Raw genomic sequence first — 17,896 nt, forward strand, 5'->3', positions numbered from 1 at the left:
GTGTTACTGCTACTGGGATCATCTGCCTAGCTATTGTCAGTGTCTTATGAGTTTTTGAGTGCTGTGTGAACTATATGTGTGACTGCTACTGAGATCATCTACCCAGCTATTGTTCAAAAGAGTGGAAGCTATTTCTTGATCTTGGTTTCTATTTTCCATAACACTATTAAACTTTTTATATTACAGATTGGCTTAATCCTATCCAACAAAAATCTATATTGGAGATTTTTTTTTTTTTTTTTTTTTGGTTCCATTGCCTGATCTACTAAGCGCAATGACTTTTTTAGGATATATATATATATATATATATATATATATATATATATATATATATATATATATATATATATATATATGTGTGTGATTGTAACGTCAAAGCCTTACCAGATTATTACCCAGACGAGTGCAAACTATTATGCAGTTACTGTATCTGCACTCTGTAAGTTTTATTTTATGAGTCTGTAACAGTTTGTTATCAGTTTCTTTATTTTCAAGTTTGCTTAGCCAAGTTTGAGTCTGTAACAGTTTGTTATCAGTTTGTTTATTTTCAAGTTTGCTTAGCCAAGTTTGAGTCTGTAACAGTTTGTTATCAGTTTGTTTATTTTCAAGTTTGCTTAGCCAAGTTTGAGTCTGTAACAGTTTGTTATCAGTTTGTTTATTTTCAAGTTTGCTTAGCCAAGTTTGAATCTGTAACAGTTTGTTTTCCGTCTGTAACAAGTTTGCTTCAAGTTTGTAACAATTTACAGTTGTTATGATAATACGTGTTGTATGAAAATATATCAAACTACTTATAATACATGGATTTCTATTGATATTACTCCTGTATCTCTCATTATTATCATAGTATTAAGTCTCTATTTCGGTTATCTAAGACTGATAGTATAGAATTTGTTTTATGGTTAGATTAAATCTGTTAGATTGTTTTATGGTTAGATCTTGGATAGAATTGGTATCAGAGCCACACCATAGTCTTCTTTAAATAGTATCCAAAGAATATTACTACTAAGAGTAATACTTTAGGAGAGGGAAACCTAATTAAATTCCTTCATTAGAGAAAGTTGGTCCGAGAGTTGAGGTTAGAAAGCATCCAGTCAAGACCGTTAAGGCCAGGAGAGCCGCTGAGGTCAAAAAGACGTAAGAGATAGCTTAAAACACTCCGCAACCTAATAATGGAGAATTTCATTAGGAATCTATCAAATAAAGCATTACCCCAAACTAGTAATATTCTAAGGATAAAAAATAAAAAAGAGATAGTGATAAATAGTATTGAAAACCAAATACAGAACTGGAATATACCTAAAGTCCCTATAAGTAATATATATAAGAAAGGATCTTTTAACTTCAAAGTAGGTTATGCTATAAAAACCGTAGAACAAACTTTATCAGTAACAAGTACCCAGGAAGATTTTCAGTTATTAAGTAATAAAATAATACAATCTCATAATGACAAAAGTTACAATTACCTTCATATAGGTTTAATACAAGTAGCCATTAAACCATTAACCAGGTTAGGACTTAATAATTCAATATTAGTATGTTTAAGAGATACTAGACATAATAAGTTTAATGATTCCCTATTAGGTATGGTAGAATCTAGTTTATGTAATAGTCCAGTATACTTTAATTGCTTCCCAAATTATTCTATATCATCAAAAGATCCAAATATCCTTAAGGTATTAACCCTAAACCTGAAAACCCAAGGATTCGATATGATCCCAGGATCTCAGAATTTAGCCATAGTATATAGAATATATTACAAAGTTATGACCACATTATGCCCTAATGTTTTACAACATGATACAAGAGGAAAAACAATACTTTTCCAAACCAATATTGAAAAATCTAATACTATTATACCAAAAACCATAGAATGGTCAGAAATTACTCTTCCAGAATAATGGTCAATCTAAAATGAAAATCATCAGTACCAAGCCCCAAGAATAAATAGTATTCCAGAAAGAATATTAGAAAATCCTAATGGTAAAATAGAAATCCAATTTACCAACAATAGAAGAAATAACAGTAAAGATGATTCTGAAATAAAATCATCTACAAAACCTATAATAGAATTACCAAGAAGTTCTACCTCTTCTATAAATCCAAACTTAGAAAGTCTATATAAAACAAGAGAAAATATTATCATCCCACAATAAAGATTTGGTAGCCCAGAATATTTCCTATTCAAGAAGATCAATAGTAAATTGGAATATATTACATACCAAGGCATTTGATAATTTGTATTTAATAAATAATCTACTACCATCAGCAGTATTAAGTATTTGAGTAGTTTTATCAAAATATTTTGATGGAACTAAACCTTCATTAATACAATTTAAATCTGCACCTGAATCTACTAAAGCTAATGTTTGAAAATTATATTCTTCTTCGATGACAATTTTTACTAATATAAACCATTTTTGAGAAATAATTTTATTTACCAAGTTTACCGATATATTTTCTTCAACTTCTTTGGTTCTGAAGGTTTCTGGTTCTTTATCAATAGGATCTGCTAATTGATCGAATTCGATTTCGTCTGTATCAGTTATAGTTCTTGACATGTCATGCTGTAATTCTAATATTTTGATTCTAGTTTTTAATTGTCCTATTTCTGTTTTTATTTCATTTACTTCTTTTTTTAATTCAGATATTGTGGGTTCTCTTTGGAGTATATCTTTTTTATTAATTCGTTTGAGTATTTCAGCAAAATTGTAATCCTCTGGTGGTTTGAGTAATGGAATTGGTTTATTTTTTGCTTTTGTTAATGTGATAAATTGGGTAATTATTTCTCTCTTTTCCTCTGGATCAATTATTTTTTCTATAAGATCTAATATTAAGGTATTTTCTTTGAATAGCATATTACAGGAACATTCTTCTATATTCTGTTCAGATCCAGATTGTTCTGTTGAGGACATGAAATAATCGTCATCCTCTATTTGTCCTACTATTGTAGTATCAGTGGAAGATTCAGAAGAATCATCATCATATATTTGTATTATATCATATAGTTTATTTCTAATGGATTCTTCTAAGATTATAGTATCTATTTTCTTTTTTATTTTACATTGGCTTTTATAATGGCCAACTTTTCCGCATTTATAACATACAGGTAATTTCCTTTTACCCTTATGGTATTTGTATTTTGGAGAGAATCTTTTTATGAATTTATCTTTCTTGTGTTTTTATAAGATTTCTTTTCTTTCTTTCTGTCTTATATCTTTTCTTTTTATGAAGTTTATCTCTAGATTTTTCTATATGATATCCGAATTGTTCACAGAAGTCTCCTAATTCTTTTTTACCAGTCATTTTTTGTTTATCTAGTTGTTTCTTTAATTTCATATCGGTACATAGAGTTAATCCTTTTGCACATATTTCTGCAAATAATCCTCCTAATGTATAAACAGAATATGGTATTATTCCTCCATTTTTTTTTTTTAATCTAGTTTTTACCTTTTCTGCAAATAAATATGGTAATCCAGCAATAAATTTTTCTTTCCAATGATCCTGCTGGCTATCTTCTCTGCTTAATAGTCTGGAAAAGAAAACATCTTTGTACCATTTATAATGGGATAGGGTTGGACATCTTAAATTAGATAACAAATCTTCAGATCGGGCTTCAAGTAAGGTTGTACTCCCCACAAAATGAAGTGTGATGGTGTAAATGAGAGTATTAACAGCATCACTTTCGGAATATAAGACATCTTGATTATTTTCATTTTTAACAGTTCATTGGCGAGTATTATTCAAAATTTGTGGTTTTGTATTTTCAGGTAAGTGAAAATCCCACCAACCTCGAAGCCATCCTGTGAAACCACTAATAATGGCTTTGGCGACCCCTTGATCTGACGTTACAATCACACATAGATAGTTTAAAAGAAAAATGGGAAGAGATAAGAAGCGAGGCTCTTCTCTGAGAGGAGAGGTGTTCTCTGAGAGGAGAGGTGTTCTCTGAGAGGAGAGGTGTGTTCCAATGTTTCTCTTCCTCCCCCATTTATAGAGAAGTAAGAGATGTAGGTGGGTGCCACGTGGTTGGTCATGGTTGTAGAAGATCATTCATCCTTATCTTCGAGAATCTTGCTTTGGTGGTAAAAGACCGGTTGATGAGATGGTTGGAGCATCTTTTGGGTGATTGTGGAGACAGGTGGCTTTGTCGATGGCTCGAGCATCTTTATTTGGGTCATATCTGGGTCACATCTATTTTGTTTTTGCTTTAAGTTACATCAGCTTTGCTTTGGGTCACATCAGCTTTGCTTTGGGTCACATCTTTGCTTTTGGGTTACATCAGCTTTGCTTTGGGTCGCATCTGCTTTGCTTTGGGTCACATCAGCTTTGTCTGACTTGCTTTATGTCATATCATAAATATTATTGTACATATGGTATCCACATTGGGTTAATACAAGGTATGTTTCTGGGACATTCCATGTCCTGATAGGTCTCGTGTATCAAGTGGTATTTCTATTTCGGGAGTACTTGGTGTGCTGGCAGTTTCTGCCTCTTCTTCAAATATTTTTAGTAGTTGTTTTTCTAGCTCTTCTTTGGTGGCTCTGGGATTTTGCTTTTTCATTATGGTAATATATTCTGCTAGACTATTTGGGTTGGAGTATGAATGAGAGCCATATGCTAATGGGATTCGTTTGAGCTGTATATTGTCTGGTTCAATATTATGGTAGACAAAGACGTCCCACCATTTTATGGCAATTTGTTTGCCTAAACATGGCATATATTCAAAATTATTTGTATTATTTGGGAATATCACAAAATTCCATTTAACGATCCATGGTACTTGATACATAGCAATAAAATATAAGTGGTAATCTATATTGGGATCACTCCCATTGAATTCAATAAAACGGTTTTGAGAGAGTTGCAGAGGTTCAAGAAGTATTTAGGTTAAAGACCCCCATGTTGCAAACCAGTTACGAAACCAATTTGGAAATGGAGTGTTTCTAGGCATTTTAATCTGTAAGAACCAAGTGTGAGAATTATATGGGTTTTGAAGTGTCAGTATCTTATGCCAAGCATCTATGTAATCAGCATGTCTATAATATTTATTTGGAAAATCTGGGGAATATATTCTCTTGGCTTTGGAAGGGTCTGATCCCCAATCTTCAAAAGATAATACTTTCCTTATTTGTAATTTTGAATATGCTACTATTTTGGAATTCTTTTGATTATAATGTACCAAGGAAATAGACTCTGTTTCTAGCAGAATCACTTTGTACCATTCTCTTGTTTTGGTACCTACAGATGGACAAAGATTATTGCATAAGTAATACTTAGCAACACTATTTGGGTTGTCATTCACATGTCTGGATTCTATGATTGCATCAGCTACAAAATAGGTTTCAAGATATGGAGTTTTGCTGGGTAAAGTTGGTTTTTTTGGTGTAGAGGTTTGGAAAACTGGAGCTTGAGGAGAAGCTGGAGGTTAGCTTGAATAAGCTGGATAATTGATATTTGGGGAATAGGAAATAGGACTATTACTGGGTGATAAAGCAGGTTCTATTCTTATTGGTGACTGGGTAATATTTACTGGAATGATATCCAGTGAGGTTTCCATAGGGGCTTTTCCCCTTTGCTCAAGAGTGGAAGTATTATTATTTTTATTCATATTTGCGTAAAACAAAGTTAGTGGAAAAGATAAAGCTGGTGGATCAAAATGATCAGTGTTGCCCTCCCTGCAAAAATTCACGAGTAAGAAAATCAGAAAGATGGTTAGTAGTACCTTTTAAGTGTTCGATAGAAAACTCAAACGATGATAATATCGCCTGCCATCGAGTAAAGATTTCCTTAGAGACAAGGTTTTGCACATTCTTAGTAAAAATATCAGTGGCGGCTTTGCAATCTGTTCTAATAAGAAAATGTGTATTAAGTATATCACTTTGAAATTTAGTAACACAATGAACTATGGAAAGTATTTCTTTTTTTTACGGTAGAATAATTTTGTTGAGTAGAATTCCAAGCTTTCGAAGTATAGCGGATAATTGTTCATTAGAGTTTATTCGTTGTTTTAAAACACCTTCTAATCCTAATTCAGAAGCATCACATTCTATTATTTTGAAAGCATTAGGATTAGCTAGATTTAAACAAGGTAATTCGTTAGCTTTAATTTTTATTTTCTTTATAGCTTGAGTATGTTCCTCTGTCCATTTAGGAGGATTCTTTTTAAGCCGTTCATATAATGGTTTAGCATCTATAGCCAAATTTTCATAAAAGTCTACTATATAATTTAAACATCCTAAAAATCTTTGTAATTCGGTTTTGTCTAAAATAATATCAGGAAATTTATCAGCAAATTGAATAGATCTTTCGATTGGTATAATTGTACCATAATGAATATGATGGCCTAAAAATCTTATATTTGTTTGGAAAAGATTTATCTTTTTAGCAGATACTACTAAACCTGCATGTTTGATTGCTTGTACAAATGTATGAATATGTTTAAAATGTTGTTCTATAGTATCTGAGAAGACTAAAACATCATCAATATATACTATCATAAATTTATAATATGGGTTAAATACTTCATTCATTATTTTTTGAAATTCTGATGGAGCATTTTTTAATCCGAATGGCATTACGTTTCATTCATATTGTCCAAATGGAACATTGAATGCAGTTTTATATTTATCTTCTTCTTTTATTTGTATTTGCTAATAACCAGATTTTAAATCAAATTTAGAAAAGATTGTAGCAGTAGCAAGTCTATCTAGTAAGTCTTTTTTATTTGGTATTGGATACCTAATCCATTATAAAACTTTATTTAAAGGTTTATAATTTATTACTAATCTTGGTATGCCTCTTTCATTTTCCGCATTTTTATTAACATAAAAAGCAGCACAGCTCCAAGGAGATGCACTTATTCTTATTAGATTTTTGCTTTGTAATTCATCAATTTCTTTTTTATAGAATTCTAATAAGGTTGTATTCATCTGTACTGGTCTAGCCTTGGTAGGAATTTTTGATTCATCAAACCCCTTTTCGTAAGGTAATCCTACTATATGTTTCTTTCTTGCCCAAAAGGCATTAGGAAGGTTACTACAAATTTCTGTTTCTATTTGAGTCCGAAGATTATTGATTTTTGTTATTATTTCAGAGTTTTCTAAGTCTTCTTCAATTTGTTTATATTTTATTTCTATTTTAAGGGAACATAGAAACTTTTCTTTATTATCCATTTTGTCTTTGACTCTATTGATTTCTTTAAGTTTTGGTTTTTCTAAAAATTTAAACTTAATTGTTTGTCCTACTCTAGATGTTTCTATTCCTGTATTATTAATTGTTATGGGATATAGTAAGGTTAGGAATGGAATTCCAAGTATGACTGCCTGACTTAAGTTTTTTACCATAATAAAAGGTGTTGGAAAACAGTGTCCATTACTTCAAATTGTATATCAACAGGGGTAGGTCTATGATGATAGGGCCTAGCTGTTAAAGGTTTCCATGATTTTCCATATACTATTCTTTGAATATTATTATTATCTTGTTCATGACTATTTCCGTAAAGGCTTCTTCCATATTTTCTATTGTGTTAGCAATTATGGGTGTTTCTTCTTGTAAGGTTAATGTAGATGATTCAGGGATTTCTGTAGAAATTTTCTCTTTTCCTTTGTCCTGAATGTTTAAAGTTTTTTCTTTACTTTCTAATTTAGATAATTTTGATATTAATTGATCCATTAAGGTTTTATTATCTTATCCAAAATTAAATTTTTCTTTATCAAGTGATGGAGGTGGTTTAAATAAAACATTTGTGGTTTCTTTTATAGGTACAGGTCTTAACATATTTTCAATTCTGGATGCTTGCCTTCCTAAAGATTGTATATATAAATTTGTATAGTTATTTTGTTCTATTACATGTGTAATTAATTCAGCTTTATGTATTATTTCTCCTGTGGTCATTTTATATGGTGTAGCCTTTGTTTCTAATTTTAATTCTGGTTTTGATCCTTTTATAATAATGCTTTTTTCAGGAGGGTGAATACTTGTCATTGTATTTCCTTCAGTTGTTTCATATGAAGCATATTGACTTTGTATTGTATTTATTTTAAAATTAGGAATAAGTATTTTTCTTTCCCTACATATTTCTTTTAACCAGACAAAAAATCCTTTGTTATATCGTTCTCTTTTTCGTGCCTTATTGTACTTTATATGAAATAATTCTACTAATCTAGGTTGAAAATGTTTTTTATACCAAGTTCGTATCTCCTTGTTTTCTTCAGATAAGTAAACATGTTCTATAAATTGTTTGCTAAGTCTTTTTTCTTTTGTAAGAGTTAAGACTTGAAAATCCATTTCTGAGTCAGTTATTTCTGGTTCAGATTTTTGTATGGACCTATATTGTGGGATGATAATAGTTTCCACTCGTCTGGGTAATAATCTGGTAAGGCTTTGACGTAACATATATATATATATCTATATATATATATATATATATATATATCCATTCACTTCATTGAACCCAAACAAACATACATGGAAAATCACCTATAGCAGGCCTATAATCATACAACAGGATGCAAATAAAACTTAGAGCTTAAAACAAACTATAATCACAAGACAGATATGCATAAAATACAAACGTTATTTTGATAATCAACTTACATTTCACAAATACAGAAGCTTGTAAACAGCTTTAATTGCTCTGGGATATACTCTGGCACTTCCTTCCAAAAGCAGTCACACATTGCTTATATACAAGACTCTCCCAATTTTTACAGACTCAAAGTAGGGAATGAACTAGAAAGGGAAGACACACGGATGGAAACACACTTAAACTAAATACTCATACTGATTTCGGACTTCAAATCGATTTAAGTTCGTTAAAGCAGAATCCTTCCCGTGTAGAAAGAAAGTCGGTGCTGACAGGTAATCGATAAAGTAGATGCCTTCACGTGGTTGATATGACCAAAAGGTGTCTGCAGGGTGGTTGATATGACCAAAAGGTGTCGACAGGGTACGAATGGCAGGCAAGGAATAAAGTGCTACACGAAAAAGTGAGATTCCTTCGTAGCTGCAGTAATTTTTGTCGGGTTATGATTTTGTTGATGGTGTAAGCTGGGCCTTGTGTCCTAGATAGTGTGGAGTCAGGCTGGCCCATTGTACATGTCTTATTGTCTGATAGGAGTAAGAACTTCATAGGAATCATCTCCGTTGTCTTAGATCTGGTCATCCTCCTCGTCTTTTGCGGAGGTTAATGACATATCATCTGGCTCTTCTTCATTTAGAGCTAATAATAGTTGTCTTTTCATTTCTTTATTTGACAATTCTAGATGATGCTCTTTTAAGAGCTTGAAATACTCCTCAATCCTATTAGGATGTGCGGTTTCCGAATTAGCTTGTATAAGCTTTTCAATTTTTATATTGTGGGTGAAGATAAGTATCCTCAAATGAGTCCCACCATTTTATCATGACCCTCCTTTCTAAATAAGGGAGATAATCTCATTCATTATTATTAGGAGTTACTATGTATTCTCATCTTAAAATCCAAGGGATCTCATATAATGTTGTAAAATGCATACATAGATCTACCTGGTTTATACCTCTATTAGAGGCCTGAAAGAGCTCATATGATTCTTTTAAACCATTGAGAAAATGCACTTATTTTAGTGATTAGTCGGAATTGTAAGAACCAACTTTGGGTTCTTTGAGGATTTTGGAACAGCAAGACTACATCCCATGCTTTAATGTAGTCATAGTAATTATAGGCCCTGACTCTTAAGTAGAGAAAGCAGCAGAACTGGAAAGAGGGGTTCCCAAGTTAGTGATTAATTATAAACCGTTATACAAAGCATTGAGGTGGATTCGTTATCCAATCCCTAATAAAAGGGATTTGCTGAATAAATTGTTCAAAGCAACGGTATTTTCAAAATTTGATATGAAATCAGGCTATTGGCAGATTCAAATAGCTGAAAAGGATAAATACAAAATTGCATTTACTGTACCATTTGGACATTATGAATAGAATGTTATGCCTTTCGGACTTAAAAATGCTCCTTCTGAATTTCAGAATATTATGAATGAAATATTTAATCCATATGCCACTTTTACAATTGTTTATATTGATGATGTACTTATATTCTCTGAATCTATAGATCAACCTTGGAAACACTTGCATCTTTTTCATAAAATTATTATGCAAGCTGGTTTGGTGGTCTCAGCCAAAAGATTAAACTCTTTCAGACTACTATCCGATTTTTGGGCCACAATATTTCCCAAGGAAGCATAACTACAATTGACAGTCCTGTAATTTGCTAACAAATTTCCTGATGAAATTAAAGATAAAGCTCTGTTACAAAGGTTTTTAGGATCTCTCAATTATATTGCAGATTATTATAAAAATCTGACGGCTGATTGCAAGCCCCTTTTTCAAACATTTTGAAAGAATCCGCCAGATTGGGGGGAGCAGCATACTCTTGCAGTAAAAAAGATAAAGGCAAAAGCTAAACAGCTACCTTGTCTAGTTATATCCCATCCAAAAGATTTCAAAATTATTGAAACCGATGCTTCTGAACTTGGTTATGGTGGAATCTTAAAACAAAGATTTCAACCAACTGAAAAAGAAAAATTGGTAAGATATACTTCTGGGATTTGGAACCCAACGCAACAAAATTACTCAACTATTAAAACAGAAATACTTTCAATTGTTAAATGCGTTACAAAATTCGAAAGTGATATTCTAAACCAAGAACTTTTTATAAGAGTAGATTGCAAAGCTACCAAAGATATTTTAGAAAAAGATGTTAAAAACATAACTCCAAATAGATTTTTTCTAGATGGCAAACCATTCTTTCTTCATTTGATTTTACTATAAAATATATAAAGGGAGAATCTAACTCCCTGCCTGACTTCTTGACTTGTGAGTTCTTATAAGGATACTCGAAGAAGAATGGAAACTAATACATCCAGTAGCAGTAATCAAAATATACCTTCTCCTAAAAACAAGGAAGCAAATGAAAAAGTTAAAAGCTCTAATACAAAGCCTAGAACACCATATATTGAAAAGGCGTTAATACTAATAATGGTTATTTAGAATAAGCATGCTCTAAAAGAGCCAAATCAATTAGCTGACCTTTATCATATAGATAATATGCATCCTAAAACAGGATATAAACCCGAGAATACTATGAACGAATATTGACTGCAACAAAGTCAATAAGAATCTTCCACTATAATAAAAATAGCAAAATTATTGGCTACTCAAAATTCCAAATCTTAAAGATCATTACATACGAGGAATGGGGTTTTGATCCCCTAAAACATAAGTACCTTTCGGGTACCCTAAAAGTCAAGCCTATAATTACTCTGACTACATTAAAGCATGGGATGTAGTCTTGCTGTTCCAAAATCCTCAAAGAACCCAAAGTTGGTTCTTACAATTCCGACTAATCACTAAAATAAGTGCATTTTCCCAATGGTTTAAAAGATGGATGTTGTACTGGGATCTCACTCCAGACATCTATCCAGAAAACCTAAAACAATCATATGAGCTCTTTCAGGCCTCTAATAGAGGTATAAACCAGGTAGATCTATGTATGCATTTTACAACATTATATGAGATCCCTTGGATTCTAAGATGGGAATATATAGTAACTCCTAATAATAATGAATGGGATTATCTCCCTTATTTAAAAAGGAGGGTCATGATAAAATGGTGGGACTCATTTGAGGATACTTATCTTCACCCACATAATATAAACATTGAAAAGCTTATACCAGCTAATTCGAACATCCTAATAGGATTGAGGAGTATTGCAAGCTCTTAAAAGAGCATAATCCAGAATTGTCAAATAAAGAAATTACAAGACAACTATTATTAGCTCTAAATGAAGAAGAGCCAGATGATATGTCATTAACCTCCTCAAAAGACAAGGAGGATGACCATGCCGAAGACAACGGAGATGACAATAAGACAAGTACAATGGGCCGACCCGACTCCACATTATCCTGAACACGAGGCCCAACTTACACCATCAACAAACATTACGCGACAAAAATTAATGCAGCCACGAAGGAATCTCACTTTTCCTTGTAGCACTTTATTCCTTGCCTGCCATTCTTACCCTGCCGACACCTTTTAGTCATATCAACCACCCTGCAGATACCTTTTGATCATATCAACCACGTGAAGGCATCTGCTTTATCGGTTACCTGTCAACACCGACTTTCTTTATACACAAGAAGGAATTTGCTTTAACGAACTTACATCAATTTGAAGTCCGAAACTCTTGGGCTATAAAAAAGGAGGAGCCAGCCTTAATTTGATCTATCGAAGTCAGTCTGAGTATTTAGTCTAAGTGTTTCCATCCGTGTGTCTTCCCTTTCTAGTTCAGTCCCTACTTTGAGTCTGTACAAATTAGGAGTCTTGTATACAGGCATACGTGTGACTGCTTTTGGAAGGAAGTACCAGAGTACATCCCTGCGTAGTTAAAGCGGTTTACAAGCTTCTGTATTTGTGAAATGTAAGTTGATTATCAATATAAAGTTTGTATTTTATGCATATCTGTCTTGTGATTATAGTTTGTTTTAAGCTCTAAGTTTTATTTACATCCTGTTGTATGATTATAGTCCTGCTATAGGTGATTTTCCATGTATGTTTGTTTGGGTTCAATGAAGTAAATGGTATCAGAACCAAGTTAGTAGTGTATTACTTAAAGTTTGATCTCAACCAAAATAAGCTAGCCATTAAAGCCGTAAAAGACAGTAAGCCTAATCCTATGGAACCCTAAGTTGTAGTCGAGCACGTACACGCATAAGATAAGTCGCCAGTGCATTTATCCCATTGACGGTGAAACAGGAAAACAAGTAACTGCATTATTGACTCAATGGCCAGTCTATTTAGAAGCAGATCTCAAACTTTAAGCAATGAAGTTAGTTCTTCTAGTTCTCATATCAGTAGTATTAAAAATACTGAAGAAATTGTTATTTCCAATATAGAAAAGAGTATACAAAATTGGAATATTCCCAAGGTCCCAATTTGTAAAATATATAGAGAAGGATCTTTTCAGTTTAAAAGTGATTATGCTATAAAAACAGTTGAAAAAACCGTTTCCATCCTTGAATCACAGGATACCTTTTCCCTTCTATCTAACGACATAATAGAAGAGCATAAAAAGAAAGGATACAACTATTTACATATAGGATTAGTCCAAATTGTTGTTAAACCTTTGACTCGCACTTAACTAAATAATTTTGTCCTTCTCTGCTTGAGAGATATTAGACATAGAAACTTCTCTTATTTCTTATTAGGAATTGTTGAATCTAGCCTTTGTGAAGTCCCAGTTTACTTCAATTGCTTTCTCAATTTCTCTGTTTCTTTAACTGATCCCAACCTTCTAAAGGTTTTAACCTTAAACCTTAAAACTCAAGGATTTGATATGGAATTTGGCTCACAAAACATTGCCATAATTTATTGTAGCTGTTATAAAGTTATGAATACAATTTGCCCTGATGTTAAGAAAATGGATAAGAGGGGCCAAACTATATATTTTCAAACTAATGTTGAAAATCAAATTTAATTGTTCCTAAGACTATAACCTGAAACCAAGTTAATCTACCACCAAAGTGGAATTTGCAAAATGAAACCCCCTCTAGACCTGTGCAAAATTCTAATGTCAACTCTATAATTGAATTCCCTAATGGGGAAGTCCAAATTCAATTTAATCATCAAAGGAGTGCTAGAATTCATATAGCTTCACAAAGCCCTAGAATTCCTGCCAGAAGCTCTACGTCATTCATTCCAAATACGGAATATGAGCATCAACATATCAATGCTATTTTACATGAATTAAGACGGGGTTGGTGAAATACAACAACCTATTTAAGATGTTGAAACACCAAAGACAGACAATTCCAAACCAATATCACCTGGACCAACTTTTTCTGATGTGGAATATGATCCTCAAATCAATGTTATAGAAATTAGCACATTTCAAATTAATTATGAAAAAATTGTAGCTGATTTTAATTCTGATCATAATAAAGATATCAGAGAATGGTTTCTTAATAAAGGAACCAATAGATCTCGTCAATATATTAAGGAAAAATATATTGAAGCTATGAATAAAGCTAGAGGAAATATGTTCTTTTTTAGATGGTTTGGGCGAAGTCTTTGTTAGACAACATAAGCTAACCTTTCCATTGGAATATATAGAGAAAAGATATGGTAGAAAATCTCCTGATATTAATACGATAAATTCCCAATATAATTCTTACAAGACTACTAAAGGGGAAATAAAATCTAGGCCCTCCAGGAGATATTATATTAGATGTTGAGGGAACTACTGCTGCCCCTTACAAGAAACCTTCGAATAATCTTAATATGGAAGGATTTAAAACAATTATAGAACAAAATAATTATGCTAACCGCTATCTCAAATCCATAGGAGAACAAACCAACAGAATAGAAGATTTAGTATCTAAAAAAGATACTTTGGGAGATAAACCTTCATCTTCAAAAGAAATACCACCTTCTATAAAAACTATTGCGCCACTAGTTTTTAAACCCTCACTTGAATTACCTAAAAAAAGGTTTAGACAAAAGCCTGTAAGTTCAGAATTCCTTGATGAAGTGATATCCAGATTAGGAAATCTAAAAATAGACGAAAAGGATAAAACCCTTGAAAACATTCCTAAGACTTCCAATAACATGATTGAAGACATTACTGATAACTATTTCGAACAAGACATTGATCGTCTGGAGCAAATATTTAAACAATCAATTAAAATCGAGCCTACCAAAATCAATAAAGTAGGATATGGAATTAAAATCAGACCAACAGCTCTTACAAAAATGTATTATCCAAGACCTTCCCCTGTTGATATCCAACATGAAGAAGATATCCTAATGGGATCTGCCATGTATGATGGCAAAGCAATTGTGGAATGGAACTTAGATACCCTTAGTGAATATCAAACTCTTACCTTGCTTAGACATATGATGATGTATGCCACAGCTAGCATCAATAATGGAAATCAAGACCCGGATGTGGTCAAAGCAATTATAGTAGGATTTACAAGACAACTTAAAGGTTGGTGGGATAATTATCTTACTGAAACAGAGAAAAATTATATTCTGACTACTAAAAAGCAGTACACAAGAACTAGAGCAATACAACCTTACCAAAAACAAACAATTCAGGTTACTGAAGATGAGTATGTTAACACTCTAATTTATAATATTGCCCTTCATTTTATAGGGAATACAAGTATACTGACTCAAAGACAGTCAGATCTCTTGCAAAACCTCAGATGTCCTACCCTTTCCCATTACAAATGGTATAAAGATACCTTTACATCCAGACTCCAAAGGTCAATTTATTGCTGGACTTCCTAGATTATTTGCTGAAAAGGTTAAAAACAAGCTAAAAGCTAACATAATGGTGAACTAAATTATGGTCTTTATAAGGAGAATTGTCTGCTGACGTGTGTGCCACAAGCTTAGAAATATGTACAGACCTTAAACTCAGGAAACAATTAGAAAAACAAAAGCTAACAAGAAGAAAAGAGTTAGGTGACTTCTGTGAACAATTGGGTTTTGAATCTATAAAGACAAAACCCCAAAAATCTCAAACTGATAAGAGAGGATCTTTTAAATCATACAAGAAAAAATCTAAAAGATTTAAGAAAAATTTTCTAAAAAAGAAAAAGGCTGGTACTGATGAAGATAATAAAGAAAAATCTTCCAAACAGAAAAGAAAACCCATCATCTGTAGAAAATGTGGTAAATTTGGACATTACGCTAATAAATGTAGAACCTAAAGAAAGATTAATAACTTAAACATTGATGAGGGCCTTAAAAGGCACACTCTGTCAGGTTCTCTTAACCTCTAATGATGACTCGGATTTTTTTTCTGAAGAAGCTATTAATATTATTGATGAATCTGACTCTTCTACTGAGGAAGTATTAGGCAATAATTCTGATTGCCAATGTGATTATTATAAATCAATATGTCTTATGAATGGATTAGAAATAAATCCTCTAACTCAGGAAGAAAATGTTATTCTGGATATTATCGACAAAATTGAAGATCCTGTTGCTAAAAGAGAAGCTTTACTTACTTATATTTCTAAGATAAAACCTAATGAAGAATTTTCTAAACAAAAAGATGGCTATACTAAACCCACTTATGAATTTAAAAATATTATAAGTATGATGAAACAAAAAGAAAAATTAAGAGGAACTTCCAAAGATACTACTATGGAAGAATTGAAATATGAAGTAAACAATATTAAGCAAGAAATAAAACAGCTTACAAGAAGAATTAAACACTTAGAAACTCCTCATACAGGAGGAAATGAACCTGTGGTCCCACTTGTGGATGAATTTGAAGACCTTAATATCCCTTTAACTGAAACCAATCATATTTCTGATAAAAATCTGAAACCTTGACATATATCAATCTAGTTTATAAAGTTATATCTCAAAAATGGCATACTTATGTCACAATTGTTGTAAATAAAGAATTCAACTTCCAGACTATCGCCGTAATCGACTCATGCGTCGATTTGAATTGTATTAATGAAGGTCTTGTCCCTTTAATATTTTGACAAAACTACACAAATTTTGAATACTGCTGATGGCAAGATAATGATGATTAATTACAAACTTTCTGATGCAGCAGTTTACAATAATGTAGCATGTTTTATATTGCCGTTTATAATGGTAAAAGGTTTATCACAAGCTGTCATACTTGGAACACCTTTTTTGAACCTCTTATATCCAATAAAACTATTGGATCATACTAGTATAGAATCTAAAATTGATGGTCATAAAGTAAAATTTGAATTTATTGACAAACCAAAAGTAAAAGAAATAAATCAGGTTCAGAATCAACTAAAAAATAAAGAAAAATTTTTTCTCCCTAAAAGAAGAAATAAATTATAAAACAATAGAGAAAAAATTAAAATCTCCTAATATGCAAAATGAAATCATATATATATATATATATATATATATATATCCGGGCAGAGGTGTTTCTGGGCGGTCGCCCAGCCACTCCGTTTTCTTGAACACTAGTACATTATTTTTAAGGTATAGTTTCCTTTATCTGTTATGTTAGATAAAGCAACCAATATATATTAGGCCAAACAGTAAGAGATATAAAACACGAAAAGGGGGAAAAGATAACCTGAAATCCAACAATTGTACACAAAATCAAGAAGTATTAACTCATCCAAAATTAAACCAATTGTCATGAAAGATGAAATAAATTAGAGAAGTCGTAGATATGCAAAGAAGACAGAGCCAAACTGTAAAACAAATTCTATTCATCTAATCCAATAATCAGAACACCAGAATTTCAAAATGAATCAATTTGGTCTTTAAAGTAAATAATCCAAATAAAACACACGAAACATCTAAGCCAACATGAGAAAAAAGTTATGATCAAAAGCACTAAACCCAATCAAAGCCACCAAGAATGAATCAGGGTAAAATTATTTACCATTAAATAACAAAAGGAGCACACACAAGATTATCTATGGTGAGAAACAAGCAATAGAAAAGTAAGATCAGGCCCTAAAAGCATAAAATTTATATCAATCATCTCACCACCCACCACCACAAAGAAAAAGAGAGAAAAAGAAACAACCAGTTACAGGGAAATATTGCCCTCAAGCAATCAATCCTGGAAACACCGAAAATCAGCATATGAAACAAATTAATCCATCAATAAATTGTATAATCCCGTTCTGTAAAAACCAAAAAAGAGAAAAAAAAGCATCCACCCATAATCAAAACAAATAGAAAGAAATCCAATCACAATGGCTACAAAAATAAAAAAGGGGCCTGGAGAAGATAGCTTATGTCTGCCATCATATCCAATTAATCCAAATTGAATTATAAACAATTGAGTCAAGAAAAAAAAAACCTACACTCTATCCAGTTAAAGGCGACGTGAATTCA

At 32.0% G+C, this 17,896-nt stretch overlaps 1 protein-coding gene across 8 annotated transcripts in view; it reads right to left on the reverse strand.

Moving 5' to 3' along the window:
• The window catches only part of LOC18430816 (uncharacterized), a 31,017-nt gene that overhangs the window by 12,709 nt on the left and 412 nt on the right, over nt 1–17,896 (reverse strand). The gene's annotated exons all lie outside the window — the stretch shown is intronic.

This window comes from Amborella trichopoda, chromosome 3 (genome assembly GCF_054954075.1).
Source record: "Amborella trichopoda isolate Santa Cruz 75 chromosome 3, AtrichopodaSantaCruz75HAP2 v2.0, whole genome shotgun sequence".
NCBI classification, from domain to species: domain Eukaryota; kingdom Viridiplantae; phylum Streptophyta; class Magnoliopsida; order Amborellales; family Amborellaceae; genus Amborella; species Amborella trichopoda.